Consider the following 16,912-nt stretch of genomic DNA (forward strand, 5'->3'; position numbering starts at 1 on the left):
CTGTACTGTATATAACTAGTAGACTGGTACTGATGACTAACTAGTTAGACTGGTACTTATATAAACTAGTGACTGGTACTGTATATAACTAGTAGACTGGTATCTTGTATATAACTACGTAAAACTGGTTACTGTATATAACAGACTGGTGACTGTATATAACATAGTTAGACTGTTAACTGGTATATAACAGAATGGTACTGTATATAACTTAGGAGACTGGTACTGTATATAAACAGACTGCGTACTGTATATAACTAGTAGACTGGTACTGTATTATAACACGATGGTACTGTATTATCAACAGACTGGTACTGTATATAACTAGTAGACTATGTACTGTATATAACTAGTAGGACTGGTACTGCTAATATAACTATAGACTGGTACTGTATATAACGAGTAGACTGGTACTGTATATAACTAGATGAACTGTACGTATATAACTAGTAGACTGGTACTTATATAACTAGTAGACTCGGTACTGTATATAAACTAGTAGACTGGTACGTATATATACTAATAGGACTGGTACTGTATATAACTAGTCTAGGACTGCGTACGTATATAACTAGTAGAACTGGTACTGTTATATAACTGACTGGTCACTGTATATTAAACTGTAGTAGACTGGTACTGTATTAACTAGTAGACTGGTACTGTATATAAAACTGACTTGGTACTGTATATAACTGGACTGGTACTGTATAATTAACTAGTAGACTGTACTGTATATAACAGGACTGGTACTGTATATAACTAGTAGACTTGGTAACTGTATATAACTAGAGACTGGTACTGTATATAACTGACTGGTACTGTATATAAACTAGTAGACCGCGTGAACTGTCCATATAACAGACTGGTACTGATAATAACTAGTAAGACTGTACTGTATAATAACTAGAGACTGGTACGTGTACATAACTAGATAGGATCTGGTACTGTATATAAACAGACTGGTACTGTAGATAACAGAATGGTACGATATTAAAACTTAGTAAAACTGTTACTGGAATAACAGACTGTACTGTATATAGACTAGTAGACTGTACGTATATAACTAGTAGACTGGACTGTATATAACTAGTTAGACTGTACTGTATATAACTATTAGACTGGTACTGCTATTAACTAGTAGACGGGTACTGTATATAACTAGTAGACTGGCTACTGTATGATAACTAGTAGGCTGGCTACTGTATAACTAGTAGCTGTACTGTATATAACTAGTAGACTGGTACTGTATATAATAGTAGGACTGGACGTATTATAACTAGTAAACTGGTACAGTATATAACAGACTGGTACTGTATGTAAACTAGTAGACTGGTACTGTATATAACAGAATGGTACGTGTATAAACGGTAGACTGTACTGTATATAAACTAGTAGACTGGTACTGTATATAACTGTAGACTGTACTGTATATAACTAGTAAGACTGGTACTGTAATATAACTAGTAGACTAGCTACTGTATATAAACTAGTAGACTGGTACTGTAATAACAGACTGTACGTATATAACTAGTACGACTGGGTACTGTATATAAACTAGATAGACTGGTACTGTATTAACTAGTTAAACTGTACTGTAGATAAAGAGGGGTACTGTATATAACTAGTAGACTGGTACTGTATATAACAACTGGTACTGTATATAACTAGTAGACTGGTCTTATATAACAGACTGGTACTGTATATAACTAGTTAGACTGGTACTAGTATTAATAACTAGTAGAACTGGTACTGTATATAACAGACTCGGTACTGTATATAACTAGTGACTCGTTACTGTTATAACGACTGGTACTGTATATAACAGACTGGTACTGTATATAACTAGTAGACTGGTACTGTATATAAACTAGTAGACTGGTACTGTATTATAACGAGTAACTGTACTGTAATTAAACCGAGTTAACCACTGGTACTGTATATAACAGACTGGTACTGTATAGTAACAGACTGGTACTGTATATAACTAGAGACTGGTACTGTATATAACAGACTGTTACTGTATATAACAGGACTGGTACATGTTATATAAAACTAGTAGACTGTTTACTGTAGTTTATAATAGTAGGACTGTTACTGTATATAAGTCTAGTAGACTGTACGTGTATTAACAGACCTGTGTACTGTATATAACAGTATAGCTGGTCACTGTATTAACTAGCGGAGACTGGTACTGTATATAACATCAGGTAGACTGTTTACGGTTATAATAACTAGTAGACTGTTACTGTATAGAACTAAGTAGACTGTTACTGTATATAAACTAGTAGACGGTACTTGTATATAACAGACTGTACGTGTATAACTAGTAGACTGGTACTGATATAACTAGTTAGACTGGTACTGTATATAACTAGTAAGGACTGTTACTGTATATAACTAGTACGACTGGTACTGTATTAACAGACTGGTACGTATATAACCAGACTGGTACTGTATATAACTAGTAGACTGTACTGTAATATAACAGACTAGGTGACTGTGAATATAACTAGCTAGACTGGTACTGTATATAACAGATCTGTTACTGCTATATAAACAGACTGTTACTGTATATAACTCAGTAGACTGGTACTGTATTATAACAGACTGGTACTGTAATAACTAGTTAGGACTGGTACTGTTATATAACAGACTGTTACTGTATATAACAGACTGGTACTGGCTGTATATAACTAGTAGACTGGTTACTGACACCCCTATAACAGACTGTTAACTGATATAACCAGAACTGGACTGTATATATAGACTAGTAGACTGTACTGTATATAACAGACTGGTTACTGGGATATAACAGACTTACTGTATATACTAGTAGACTGTACTGTATATACAACAGGACTGGTACTGTATAACAGACTGTTACTGTATATAACATACTCGCGTTACGTGTATATAACAGCTGTACTGTATATAACAGACTGGTACTTGTATATAACAGACTGTTACTGTCATCCATAACAGACTGGTACTGTATTTGATAACCAAACATCGATTTTTTTATTCCACACATTATTGAAAAGAACATGAGTAGACTGGTACTGTAGTATAACAACTAGTTACTGTATATAACAGACTGGTACTGTATATAACTAGTAGACTGGTACTGTATATAACAGACTGGTATGGATATTAACAGACTGTTACTGTATATAAACAGACTGTTACGTATATAACAGACTTTTACTGTAATAATAGTGCATCTTCTGTTTCTTCCTCTAGTCCAACATAAATAATTACACTGTAATGAGATCCGTTTTTACAGTATAATATATTTATTTACAGTATTAAATTAATATATTTATTTACAGTAGAAATAATTACTTAGTATAATATATTGTTGATATAACCTATATAAAACTTTATATTAAATCTAGGTAGATGAAATGTGTATAGTCTCGTCTCTCGTTCTCGCATTTCTCCATTCTCTCTACGTCTCCTTTCTGTGCGCTCTTGTTGAGATTGTCATTCTCTCTCCTCTCTCATTCTCTCTCTGTCTTCATGTCGTCCTCTCTCTCGCTTTTTTCTTAATTTTTTTTTTTTCTATCTCTGCATTCCGTGCGTCTCTCTCTCTCTTCTCTGCTATTTATGGGTTGCTGCGTGTTGAGCAGTATCTCCAGCCAGCAGGGCATGATGAATAACGTCTGGAATAGCAGGCGGCCCCATCCTTAGCGAAGCTAATCCTCACACTGTAGGATCATAGGGCCCCTCTAGTCAGCTCTATAGGGTCTTGCGTTGCTGCAAGCTCCTCAACATGCTCAGATTTCTCCCCTAGGTCAAACACGCCTGATCTAGGAATATCCTGACATCACCTTTCTCACAACCAGGACCTCCTGCACCCGAGGAACATCCAGGGTGGGGGAATTCACAAAAAGATGGGTGTTGACTCCGGTTATAGGCCCACACCCCGTCCGGTTCCTTACTGAGGAGGATACCGTAACCGATCTTGCGCGGTGTGCGCTGGACACGGTACTTGGAGCGGGGTGGCGGGGAGGGTGGTCTGTGAACAGAGGGTTGCCATGGTTATTGTGGAGGCTGAGCCGGCTCAAGAACAGAGCCGGGATCCCTGAGGTAGGTATAGAAGACCAGTACGGAGGTGTGGTAGACCCGGAGAGAGAACCGGCCCATCGCGCTCACGCGTGTCTCCAGTAGGCCATGTGACACCACTGGCTCTGCTTGGAGAACTCCGGGGACATACTGGCATCTGGAGGAGGAGAGAGAGAGGAGGAAGGAAAGAGAGAGAGAAAGAGGAAGAGAGAGAAGGGAGGAGGAGAGAGAGGCAGGAGGAGAGAAGAAGAGGAGGAGGCAGAGAAGAGGAGGAGGCGGATAGAAGGATGAGAGAGAAGAGAGAGGAGGAGGAGAGAGATCGGAGAGAGACAGTTATTATTTGGCTGACTTTTGAGTACGCCTCTGCTGGTTTTGAGGAAATGTTTTGTTATTATGCTTTTGTACGCGGGGCGCTGATCCTTCGATAATCGCATGGATGTGCTTTCGCCGTAAAGCCTTTTTGAAATCTATCAATCGTTGGATTAACTGGGAGCAGTTAAGTCTTTTAAAATACGATGTACAGGAAGGAGGCAGGGAGGGAGAGAGAGGAAGAGAGATAGGAAGGGAGAGCGCGAGAGAGGGGGAGAGAGACGGTAGGGTAGGTGACAAGGGAGAGAGAGAGTAGTAGGTGGAGAGAGAACGGAGGGACAAGGTAGGAGAGGCGACAGGGAAGGAGGAGAGAGAGGGAGGTAGGGATCGATAGAGGAGAGAGGGAGGGGTCAGGGCAGGAGGGAGGACGGGAAGGAGGGAGAGAGAAGAGGGAGAGAGTAGGTAGAGTAGGGAGAGAGGGAGGGAGGGAAAAAAAAGAGAGCTAGGTAGGGAGAGAGGGAAGGGCCCGATCACTCTCTCTGTTCTGTGTTTGACCACTACCGGAGCAATTCAGGTCCCACATGTATTTCTCGACGCAACTCCGTTATTTGGTGCAAAATGGTCGGGAGCTGCTAGTCTGCTACATCGTAACTTTTAGTAGCCTGCCGCATCCTGCAAACTTTCGTGCTACTGTGCGACTGTGCATGCTGCCTTTGCTTGTCTGTAGGCTAGGAGGCAAGGCGGGGGCACTGCGCAGGCTTCAATACCTTCACAGGCGTATAATGTTGTTGTTCGTTTATTGTGATATTGTCATTCAATGTTGAGGATGGACAGTTGCTAATGACCAGTTCGAGCGTCTCTGAGTTGTATGACTGGTGTGCAGTGAGCAGAGAGGTCAGGCATTTCTCTACTGGACGATACTGAAAGACCAAATTCCAGATACCAAATAATTTAGTGCATTCATTATAACAATAGATGCGAAAACGGCGAGTTTTCTGAGGAACAGATTCACTACCACACGAGTTCTAACACGTCAGCGTGGCTAGTGTTGAAAGGAAACAGCCCAAGTCTTAAGACTAGCCAATTCAACAAAGTCCGATGTGTCATAGCTAGCTAAAGATTCGCTAACCAAATATGGTTCCAATGTTAGCTTGTTAGCTAGCTAACATTAGGCTTATAATAGCAATGTGAATTGGCATTCTAGAAAATATCCCCAAAGTTACAACACACAAGTTCGATGTTAGCTAGCAAGCCCAGCCCATCTAACCTCAGGCTAACGTTAGCTATAGCTCACAGCTAGCTTATTAAACTTGGAGGATCCTTTACCTGGAGGGAGAGTGAGAGAGGCGGGAGAGAGAGATGAAAACTTAAGATGTTGTTACGTAGAGTAGTATCAGTGAGTGAACTCAGAATATTAATAGCTCCCCATATAGTAACGTACATCACTCCCCGTGAACACGCTATAGACTGTAGTTATGAGCCCGACATCAAAATAACCAGATCTGAGCACACACAGGACTATCAATTATACAATCCCGCCAAATACCATTATACCAAACATACCCTACTAATATCCGTAACCATACCATATCCAATCCCTAACATATTACCAATATACCAAAGCATACACATAACTAAATTATACCGTATACCATTAAACGCGATACCATATAACTATACACATTTATACCAACATACCATACATAGAATATACCTACGCGTGTGTACTAGAATTATAACTCCCAATACAATACCATACCTCTGATATTGTCATAGCTAGACCCTAATACACACTTTATAGCATGCATACCATATTTAATATACCTATACCCAAATACCAATACCATTAATTATATACCAGTTTATACCACTCATATATATACCGTTTCGGCTATTTTTATCCAACATACCATATTAATATAACATAGCCATACCAATAGCATACCATATTAATACCATACATACCATAATGTCAAGATACCCCTCGAAACTCCTCAGATTACCATAACTATACCATATGTAATATACCGTATTACCATACATACCATATTAATTATTCCGGTATAACCAATAATATACCGTATTTACCATACTATACCATATTAATATACCATATACCATAACAACCATACCACCTATTAATTTACCAAATATACACATACAATATCAATACCCATATTAGATTTACCATATCCATACATACCAACATGCATTTACCATACATACTCACGCCACCATATTAATATTACCAGCAAAACCATACATACCATATTTAATATACCATATACCCATACATACCATCCATAGGTAGATATAACATATTACCATACCCATATTTAGATATTATATATATCCATACCATTATTAGATGATACATATACTCAAATACCCATTATTAGATAAGTACATCATACTCATAGCCATATCTAATCTTTATAGAGGATAATTAAACCCAATACTCTATTTAGACTATTAGATAGTAACCCCATAACCTTGTAAATTAAAATATCCTATATATACCATACCTATAGAATTACAGTATACCCCTATACCGTATATAGATTAGATTACATTATTAACCTACCATATTTAGATTATAATTACCATGTGATAAAACTGTAGCTATACAGCATAATTAGTCTTACCCGATACATATACCACATACCATATTAGATATTACTAACCCTATGCGGACATATTATGTAAAGAATAAGCCCTTATCCAACGGTTATACCAATTAGACCCCTATTAACATATACGAACCACCTAGTGGCAAATTAGATAATTACAACGACCATATTAGCATATGACATATACCATATTAGATATTACATTATACCATACCATATTAGATTATTACAATACCATATAGATTGGACAGATACCATATTCGATATTACATATACCATATTAGATATTACATATACCATACCATATTGAATATTACATTATACCATATTAGATCATATACCATATTGAATTACATATACCATATTAACTATGACATATTACCAATTCGATAATACATATACCCATATTAGATATTACATATACCATACCTATTAGATGATTACATATTACCATATTAAGATATTACATATACCATATTAGATATTACATATACCATATTAGATATTACATATACCATATCTAGATATACATTTACCATATTAGATATGACAATACCATATAGATATGAATATACCATATTTCGATATTACATATACCATATTAAGATATTACATATTCATACCATATTAGATATTACATATACCATATTAGATATTACATATACCATATTAGATATTACATATACCATATTAGATATTACATATACCATATTAGATATTACATATACCATATCGTATTAGGACCATTATACAGTATTACAACAACAGGGTAGCTAAAAAGGAAGGAGGAAGTTTAAAGTGTTTAAACGGTCTTCAGCAGTTGTCTTCCTATAAATACATACAGGAGGTATTGTATTGACATCTAAGCTTAGTAGACATACACACCCAGCACCACCCCCCCGTCCCCGTCCCCGTCTCCCGGCAGAGCGATCAGCTCCCTGACAACGTATCTGCAGCCGGTGACCCCTAGGCCTTCATGCCATCAACACACATTAACTCTCACGCAGAGTGATGTCATTATTTTGCTTCAGAGCCTCTCTTGGAACCGAGGATTTAAAGGGGCGGCAGTTCCTTTCATTGCGCTCTGTTTCGCCCTGCTTTCCCTCTGCTTCTCCTCCTCTCTCCTCTCACAGCTTAATGACACACCACCTCACCAGCCCTCCCTAGCCCCCATTAGCAAACATCCTGCAAGGTGGTGCAGAGCAGAGGGAGAACACTGAACAGCGGAGGTAGAACGTGGAACAGCGGAGGTAGAACGGGGAACAGCGGAGGTAGAGCGGGGAACAGCGGAGGTAGAAGGGGGAACAGCGGAGGTAGAGCGGGGAACAGCGGAGGTAGAANCCTCTAGTACTCCCTCAAGAACTACAAATAGCTACAGATAGCCTACAGCACGTAACACAAGGTAACTACAAATACTACCCACAGATAGCTAACCACTAGTACAATAGAAACTCACAAATTCAACTACAGATAGCTACCATAAGTAGACACAAGACGACTGAACAAGCGTACAGATAAGCCCTAACCAGCTCACAAAACCAGACACGAAATCTAGTCTCATGATAGCCCTACCAAGACATAGACTGACAAATGCAAACTACAGAATTACGCTACCATAGTACAAGCAAACTACGAACTACCATATACACAAGCAAACTCAGATACCAAAGTCACAAAACTCATGGCGACTGCATGGATTCTGGCGTAGTTGAGTGCAGGTGATGCCATGTTCCGTTTTATGTTTTGCCCGTTTCCGTACTAAGGTACAAAACTGAATTATGGCTTTAGGAGGACTGGGATATTGAATCTACACACTTGGGGACTCCAAGGTGGTGACAGTTTAATGGCTTTTTATAGACCACTTAGACATACATACCTGATCATAAAATACCAATAGCTCATCATCAAACTGTCTAATTTCATTATTCATTATTGGGGAATCAGTGCTATACCCTTAACCCCCTATTTGCTAGTGACCAAACAGGAACGGGAAACAGGTTGAACATCTAGCTGTTGGGCAGTTTAAGGTTTCTTAGATTCTGAAAGGGTTATAGCCTTTATTTTTCTCTCTGTTTCAACGTCTAGGAATAAATGCGAGTTATTTGTTGGGCGTTGAAATACATTTCAGGCAGTGTATCACTGTATATCCACACAGAGAGAGTATTGCATGCACCTTTAGTCTTTTTCTATTCAGTTCACATCTATCATGTCTCTACACACACAGCCCACCCCCCCCCCCCCCCCCCATCTCCCTCTCCTACCCCCCAGCCGGAGCGTCTCCAGGGAACTCACTACTGCTCCAGTCTGATATCTGGAGTATGGTTCTCTTGGTTGAGATGGCTGTCGGACGCCTTTCCCATCTCCCTCCGACTCTGTGAACTGGAAATGATCTTTGGTTCCCGGTGGAGGGGAGCGCTGTCTAGTGACACCACCTCTCCCAAGCCCAGACCCCCCGGACGGCCAGGCAGGCTGTGAGTGCTGGGCTCTGGTCAAAAGTACTGCACATATAGGGAATAGGTTCCATAGGGCTCTGGTCTAGAGAAGTGCACTATATAGGGAATAGGGTTCTACAGGCTCTGGTCTAAAGTAGTGCACTATATAGGGAATAGGGTGCCATAGGATACTAACTACTTTAATGATTTTTTTCATTGACAAGATTAGCCAACTTAGGGATGACATGCCAGCCAACACACCCTGACACTACACATTCAAGTATATCGACCAAAATTATGAATGAAATGTGTAATGATAACTTGGCTATATACACGGGGATATCAGTATCAAGTCGATGTGCAGGGGTACGAGATAACTTGGAGGTAGATAGTGTACAATATGGGGAGGGGTAAATGAACTAGGCAACATGATAGATAAAAACAGTAACAGCAGTATACTGTGGTAGGGGTAAAGTGACTAGACAACAGGATAGATAATAGACAGTAACAGCAGTATACTGCTGAGGTAGGGGTGAATAACTAGGCAACAGGATAGATAATAACAAAACGCAGTATACTGTAGGTAGGGGTAAAAGACTAGGCAACAGGATAGATAATAAACAATAACAGCAGTTATACTGTAGGTAGGGGTGAAGTACTAGGCAACAGGATAATAATAAACAATAACAGCAGTATACTGGAGTAGGGTAAAGTAACTAGGCAACAGGATGGATAATAAGACAGTAACAGCAGTATACTCTAGGTAGGGGTGAAGTAACTAGGCAACAGAAAGAATATAAACAATAAAGCAGTATACTGTAGGTAGGGTGAAGTAACTAGCAAAGGATAGATAATAAACGTAACAGCGTATACTGGTAGGGGTAAAGTAACTAGGCACAGGATAGATAAATAACAGTAACAGCAGTAAGTGTAGGGGTAAAGTAACTAGGCAACAGGATAGATAATAAACAATAACAGCAGCGTATGTGATGAGTCAATAGAGTTAGTGCAACAACAAAAAGGGAGGGGGGGGGGGTCAATGTAGATAATTAAATAGTTAACCAAATAGCTACCCAGACTAACTATTTAGCAGTGTTATGGCTTGGGAGCTGTTCAGGGTCCTGTTGGTACCGCTTGCTGTGCGGTAGCAGAGAGAACAGCCTGTGACTTGGGTGGCTGGAGTCTTTTACAATTTTTTATGGCCTTCCTCTGACACCACCTGGTATAGAGGTCCTGGATGGCAAGGAGCTTGGCCCCAATGACATACTGGGCTGTACACACTACCTTCTGTAGCGCCTTGCGGTCAGATGCCAAGCAGTTGCCATACCAAGCGGTGATGCAGCCAGTCAGGATGCTCTCGATGGTGCAGCTGTAGAACTTTTTGAGGATCTGAGGGCCCATGGCAAATCTTTTCAGCCTCCTGAGGGGGAAGAGGTGTTGTCGTGCCCTCTTCACAACTGTGTTGGTGTGTGTGGACCATGATAATTCCTTAGTGATGTGGACACCGAGAAACTTGAAGCTCTCGAACCTGCTTTGTGGATGGGGGCATGCTCGGGCTTTCCGTTTCCACGATCCCTATAGGCTGTCTCATCGTCATCAGTGATCAGGCCTACCACCATCGTGTCGTCAGCAAACTTAATGATGGTGTAGGTGTCGTGCGTGGCCACGCAGTCATGGGTGAACAGGAAGTACAGGAGGGGACTAAGCATGCACTCCTGAGGGGCCCCCACGTTGAGGGTCAGCATGGCGAATGTGTTGTTGCCTACCCTCACCACCTGGGTGCGGCCTGTCAGGAAGCTCCAGGGTCCTTAGCTTAGTGATGAGCTTGAAGGGTAATATGGTGTTGAACGCTGAGCTGTAGTCAATTAACAACTTTTTAACATAGGTGTTCCTCTTGTCCAGGTGGGAAAGGGCAGTGTGAAGTGCGATTGAGATTGCGTCATCAGTGGATCTGATGGGTCGGTATGAGAATTGGAGTGGGTCCATGGTGTCTGGGATGATGGTGTTGGTGTGAGCCATGACCAGCTTTCAAAGCATTTCATGGTTACCTATGTGAGGACGATAATAATTTAGACAGGTTACTTTGGCGTTCTTACGCACACAGGACTATGGCGGTCTGCTTGAAACATGTAGGTATTACAGACTGGGTCAGAGAGAGATTGAAAATGTCAGTGAAGTACTCATCCTGGTAATCCGTATGCGGCCTCGTGAATGTTAACCTGTTTATAGGTCTTACTCACATTGGCTACGGAGAGCGTGATCACACAGTCGTCCGGAACAGCTGGTGCTCTCATTCATTGTTCAGTGTTGCTTGCCTCCAGCGAGCATAGAAGGCATTTAGCTTGTCTGGTATGCTCGCAGCTTGGTTTACCTTTGTAGACCGTGATAGTTTGCAATCCCTGCCAGATAGATCCGACAAGCACGATTCAATCTTATTCCCGTATTGACGCTTTTCTTGTTTGTTGGCTCGTCGGCGGCTGTAGTGGGATTTCTCTTAAGCTTCCGGGTTAGAGTCCCGCTCATTGCTAGCTACCATGACAAAGACCAAAGCCGGCGGGAGTACTGACTCTGTAGCCACTCCTATCTGTCATATATTTAATCTGAGCCTAGAGGAAAGTCTTTGTCCTCAGGCCTGGAGGGAAGCCAAAGTAATGTCGCTATCCAAGAGTGGTAAAGGAGCCTACTGGTTCTAACAGCAGACCTATCAGCTGCCAGCTCTTAGCAAACTGTTGGAAAGAATTGTGTTTGACCAAATACAATGCTATTTCTCTGTAAACAAATTAACAACAGACTTTCAGRATGCTTATAGAGAAGGGCACTSAACATGTACTGCACTGGACACAAATGACTGATGATTGGTTGAAAGAKATTGATAATAAGAAGAMTGTYGGAGCTGTKCTGTTAGATTTCAGTGCAGCCTTTGATATTARTGACCATAACCTGTTGTTSAAAAAACGTATYTGRTATGGCTTTTCAACCTCTGCCYTATRGTGGATTCAGYGCTATCTATCTAATAGAACTCAYAGGGTTTTKTTTAATGGAAGCTTCTCTAATGTCAAATATGTAAATTGTGGTGTACCGCAGGGCAGCTCTCTAGGCCCTCTACTCTTTTCTATTTTTACCAATGACCTGCCACTGGCATTAAACAAAGCATGTGTGTCCATGTATGCTGACGATTCAACCATATAGCCATCAGCAACCACAGATAATGAAGTCACTGAAACCCTTAACAAAGAGTTGCAGTCTGTTTTGGAATGGCTGGCCAGTAATAAACTGGTCCTGAACATCTCTAAAACTAAGAGCATTGTATTTGGTACAAATCATTCCCTAAGATCTAGACCTCAGCTGAATCTGGTAATGAACGGTGTGGCTGTTGAACAAGTTGAGGAGACTAAATTACTTGGCGTTACCTTAGATTGTAAATTGTCATGGTCAAAACATATAGATTCAATGGTTGTACAGATGGGGAGAGGTCTGTCAGTAATAAAGAGATGCTCTGCTTTTTGACACCACACTCCACAAAGCAAGTTCTGCAGGCTCTAGTTTAGTTTAATCTTATTTATTGTCCAGTCGTGTGGTCCAGTGCTGCAAGGAAAGACCTAGTTAAGCTGCAGCTGGTCCAGAACAGAGCGGCATGTCTAGCTCTTCATTGTAATCAGAGGGCTGATATTAATACTATGCATGTCAGTCTCTCTTGGCTAAGAGTTGAGGAGAGACTGACTGCATCACTTCTTCTTTTTATAAGAAACTTTAATGTGTTGAAAATCCCAAATTGTTTGCATAGTCAACTTAGACACAGCTCTGTCACACGCACTTACCCCACCAGACATGCCACCAGGGGTCTTTTCATAGTTCCCAAATCCAGAACAAATTCAAGAAAACGTACAGTATTATATAGAGCCGTTATTGCATGAAACTCCGTTCCATCTCATATTGCTCAAATAAACAGCAAACCTGGTTTGCTGTTTAAAACCGCAACACCTCGCGTCACAACGCCTCTCCTCTATTTGACCTATTAGACAGTTTATGTGTATGTATTGATATGTAGGCTACGTGTGCCTTTTAAAAATGTATGTAGTTCTGTCCTTGAGCTGTTCTTGTCTATTGATGTTCTGTATTATGTCATTCTGTATTATGTTTCATGTTTTGTGTGGACCCCCAGGAAGAGTAGCTGCTTATTTTGCTACAGCTAAAGGGGATCCTAATAAACCCCAGGAAGAGTAGCTGCTTCTTTTGCAACAGCTAAAGGGGATCCTAATAAACCCCAGGAAGAGTAGCTGCTTCTTTTGCAACAGCTAACGGGGATCCATAATAAACCCCAGGAAGAGAAGCTGCTTCTTTTGCAACAGCTAACGGGGATCCATAATAAACCCCAGGAAGAGTAGCTGCTTCTTTTGCAACAGCTAACGGGGATCCTCATAAAATACCAAATATGATTCATGGAAAGTAGATTAAGGGCTAAATTGCTAAAATCCTGGACTATCCCTTTAACATTAGAGCTTGGATACCAGCTGTTTTTAACCAAGAGACACACCCCTCCCCCTCTCAGCTCACCTGAGGCTGCCGTCCGATCTCGACAATGCATGGGCTCCCGAGTGCAAGAGGTATCACTACAGTCCCTGGTTCGATTCCAGGCTGTATCACATCCGGCCGTGATTGGGAGTGCCACAGGGCGGTGCACAATTGGCCCAGCGTCGTCTGGGTTTGACCGGATTAGGCCGTCATTGTAAATAAGAATTTGTTTCTTAACTGACTTGCCTAGTTAAAATGAAGGTTAAATAAAAAATACAAATGGAAAAGCCAGCGAGGTTTATATTATCCATGTCCTCGTTTAGCCACTACTCTGTGAAAAGATATTACAGTTCTTCAGTTGTGGAACGGAGCTCGTCCGATTTCTTCTCTCTATTTGATTGTATGTTCGCCAAACAAAACAGGAAGGCAATGGTGATCTAGCTGCTCGCAGACGTAGTCCAATCATGATGCCACCTCGCTTGCCCCGCCCTTTACCCTCCGCTTCCTCTTTCGAGATCTTGGGATCGGGGCCCGGGGTAAGCATAAGATCCAGAGCTGCCGACTCATTGAAAGTTTAAATCTTCATCCAAATCGAGGTTAGAGATCGTTGTTCTGATGTCCAGATGCTTTTTTTTRTCCAGTCATAGCAAATTATGGCAGAAACATTATGTACAAAAATTGTTAAGATCAACAACAATAACAAAAAACACAAACATAAAATACAAAATAGCACTAGTGAGGAGTCTGTATGATAGCAGCTGTCCACTACAGTGGCATCTCATCTTGTCTGGGTCAGGAGTCTGTAAGATGGCAGCTATCCACTACAGTGGCATCTCATCTTGTCTGGGTCAGGAGTCTGTAAAGAAGCGCTATCCACTCAGTGGCATCTCAATCTTGTCTGGGTCAGGAGTCTGTAAGATGCGCAGCATCCACCTCAGTGAGCATCTTCATCTTGTCTGGGTCAGGAGTCTGTAAAAGATGGCCCCAGCTGATCCACTACAGTAGCATCTCATCTTGTCTGGGTCAGGAGTCCTGTAAGATGGCAAGCTTATCCACTACAGTACACTCATCTTGTCTGGGGGTCGGAGTCTTGTAAGATAGCAGCATCACTACGAAGTAAGCATCTCATCTTGTCTGGGCTCAGGAGTCCCTGTAAGATAGGCAGCTATTCCACTTCACAGTAGCATCCTCATCTGTCTGGGCTTAGGAGTCTGTAGATGGGCAGCTATCCACTAACAGTGCATCTCATCTTGTCTGGGTCAGGAGTCTGTAAGATGGCAGCTATACACTACAGTAGCATCTCATCTTGTCTGGGTCAGGAGTCTGTAAGATGGAAGAGAAGCAGGCTTGATATAGATAATTGCTGAATGTAAAAACAGGACTACAGCATAGTACAATTAACACACAGGGAAAGTTGATGAGAGAAAGTGCGTTTGTGTAATCACTTTTGGCCGGTTATGATAACATTGTTGCACTGATGCATTGAAAATGCACTGCTCAAAAAAAATAAAGGGAACACTAAAATAACACACCTAGATCTGACAGAAGTGTGATTGACTTGGAGTTACATTGTGTTGTTTAAGTGTTCCCTTTATTTTTTTGAGCAGTGTAGTTGCACAGGACAGACCGAGAGATGAGCACAGTGAAAATGAAGACCCAAAGGAATTGACAACCATCAGAGAAATGATAATCACTTGAGCAACGAGGCAATGCCGTGCTGTAAAAGATGTGCAGGCTAAACAGCGTTTGTTATTGAACTGCTACATTTAAAACATATGTTTCTATATTATTTTTCATTACATGTACATTGAAGTATTATTTGCAGGGAAGTAAAGAGGAAGTCCAATCCGTCACAGGACAGTTTTATCTCCGTCTCTTCATTCAAAGACTCAATCATGGACACTCTTACTGACAGTTGTGGCTGCTTCGCGTGATGTATTGTTGTCTCTACCTTCTTGCCCTTTGTGCTGTTGTCTGTGCCCAATAATGTTTGTACCATGTTTTGTGCTGCTACCATGTTGGGCTGCTGTCATGTTGTCATGCTGTGTTGCTACCATGTTGTCATGCTGTGTTGCTACCATGTTGGGCTGCTGTCATGTTGTCATGCTGTGTTACTACCATGCTGTGTTGTCATGTGTTGATGCCATGCTATGTTGTTGTCTCAGGTCTCTCTTTATGTAGTGTTGTGTTGTCTCTCTTGTTGTGATGTTGGTTTTGTCCTATATTTTTATTTTATGTATTTTATTTTTAATCCCCCGTCCCCGCAGGAGGCCTTTTGCCTTTTGGTTGGCCGTCATTGTAAATAATAATTTGTTCTTAACTGACTTACCTAGTTAAATAAAGGTTAAATAAAAATTGAATAAAAATCACTTTCGTTGTTAGACTGTACCCATAGCATTTTTTTTTAAATGAGGTGGATTGTAATTGTTGTTATGTTAAATTTGTGTAGTTCAGTCCTTGTGCTGTTCTTGTCTATTGATGTTCTGTATCATGTTTCATGTTTTGTGTGGACCTCAGGAAGAGTAGCTGCTGCTTCAACAACAGCTAATGGAGGATCCTAATAAAATATTAAATAGCATAATGCTTATATATATACAATCCTCTCAGATCTCTGGGCCCATATTCACCAAAACCTTTCAGAGTAAGAAGTGCTGATATAGGATACCTGTTTCCTTTTGATCATAATGAATACAATTACATAAACAAGGAGGACCTGATCCTAGATCAGCACTCTGAGACACTTTGTGGCTACTGGACCCAGATCTCAGGTCTGTGTGACAGAGAGCACTCATTCATCTCCTGTGTGTTATTACAGGTTATACTGATTACAACATGAGGAGCCTGGCCAACTTAGCAGGCTTATTGAGAGTTAACCCTCTGTCCTGTTTCTGTCTTCCCTCAGCCTATGGGCCAGACAGCAGACCTGACTTATTGAGAGTTAACCCTCAGCCTGTGGGCCAGACA

The 16,912-nt window shown here is 40.9% G+C and overlaps 1 long non-coding RNA gene and 2 pseudogenes across 2 annotated transcripts in view; 2 read left to right on the forward strand and 1 right to left on the reverse strand.

Annotated features, from left to right (window-relative positions):
* Positions 1–8,340, forward strand: part of LOC139026981 (uncharacterized) — a 10,428-nt gene extending 2,088 nt beyond the window's left edge. Inside the window, exon 3 of one of the 2 annotated variants that reach the window (XR_011479000.1) lies at positions 8,213–8,340. This is a non-coding gene — a long non-coding RNA (uncharacterized lncRNA). The remainder of the gene's footprint in view (positions 1–8,212) is intronic. The other variant, XR_011478999.1, reaches the window with a different exon arrangement.
* On the reverse strand, positions 3,546–6,679 carry LOC112078964 (mothers against decapentaplegic homolog 6-like; annotated as a pseudogene).
* Positions 8,341–8,696: 356 nt separating the features above from the next.
* Positions 8,697–16,912, forward strand: part of LOC112078966 (dual specificity mitogen-activated protein kinase kinase 1-like) — a 12,973-nt pseudogene continuing 4,757 nt past the window's right edge.

This window comes from Salvelinus sp. IW2-2015, unplaced genomic scaffold (assembly GCF_002910315.2).
Source record: "Salvelinus sp. IW2-2015 unplaced genomic scaffold, ASM291031v2 Un_scaffold6588, whole genome shotgun sequence".
Lineage (NCBI taxonomy): Eukaryota > Metazoa > Chordata > Actinopteri > Salmoniformes > Salmonidae > Salvelinus > Salvelinus sp. IW2-2015.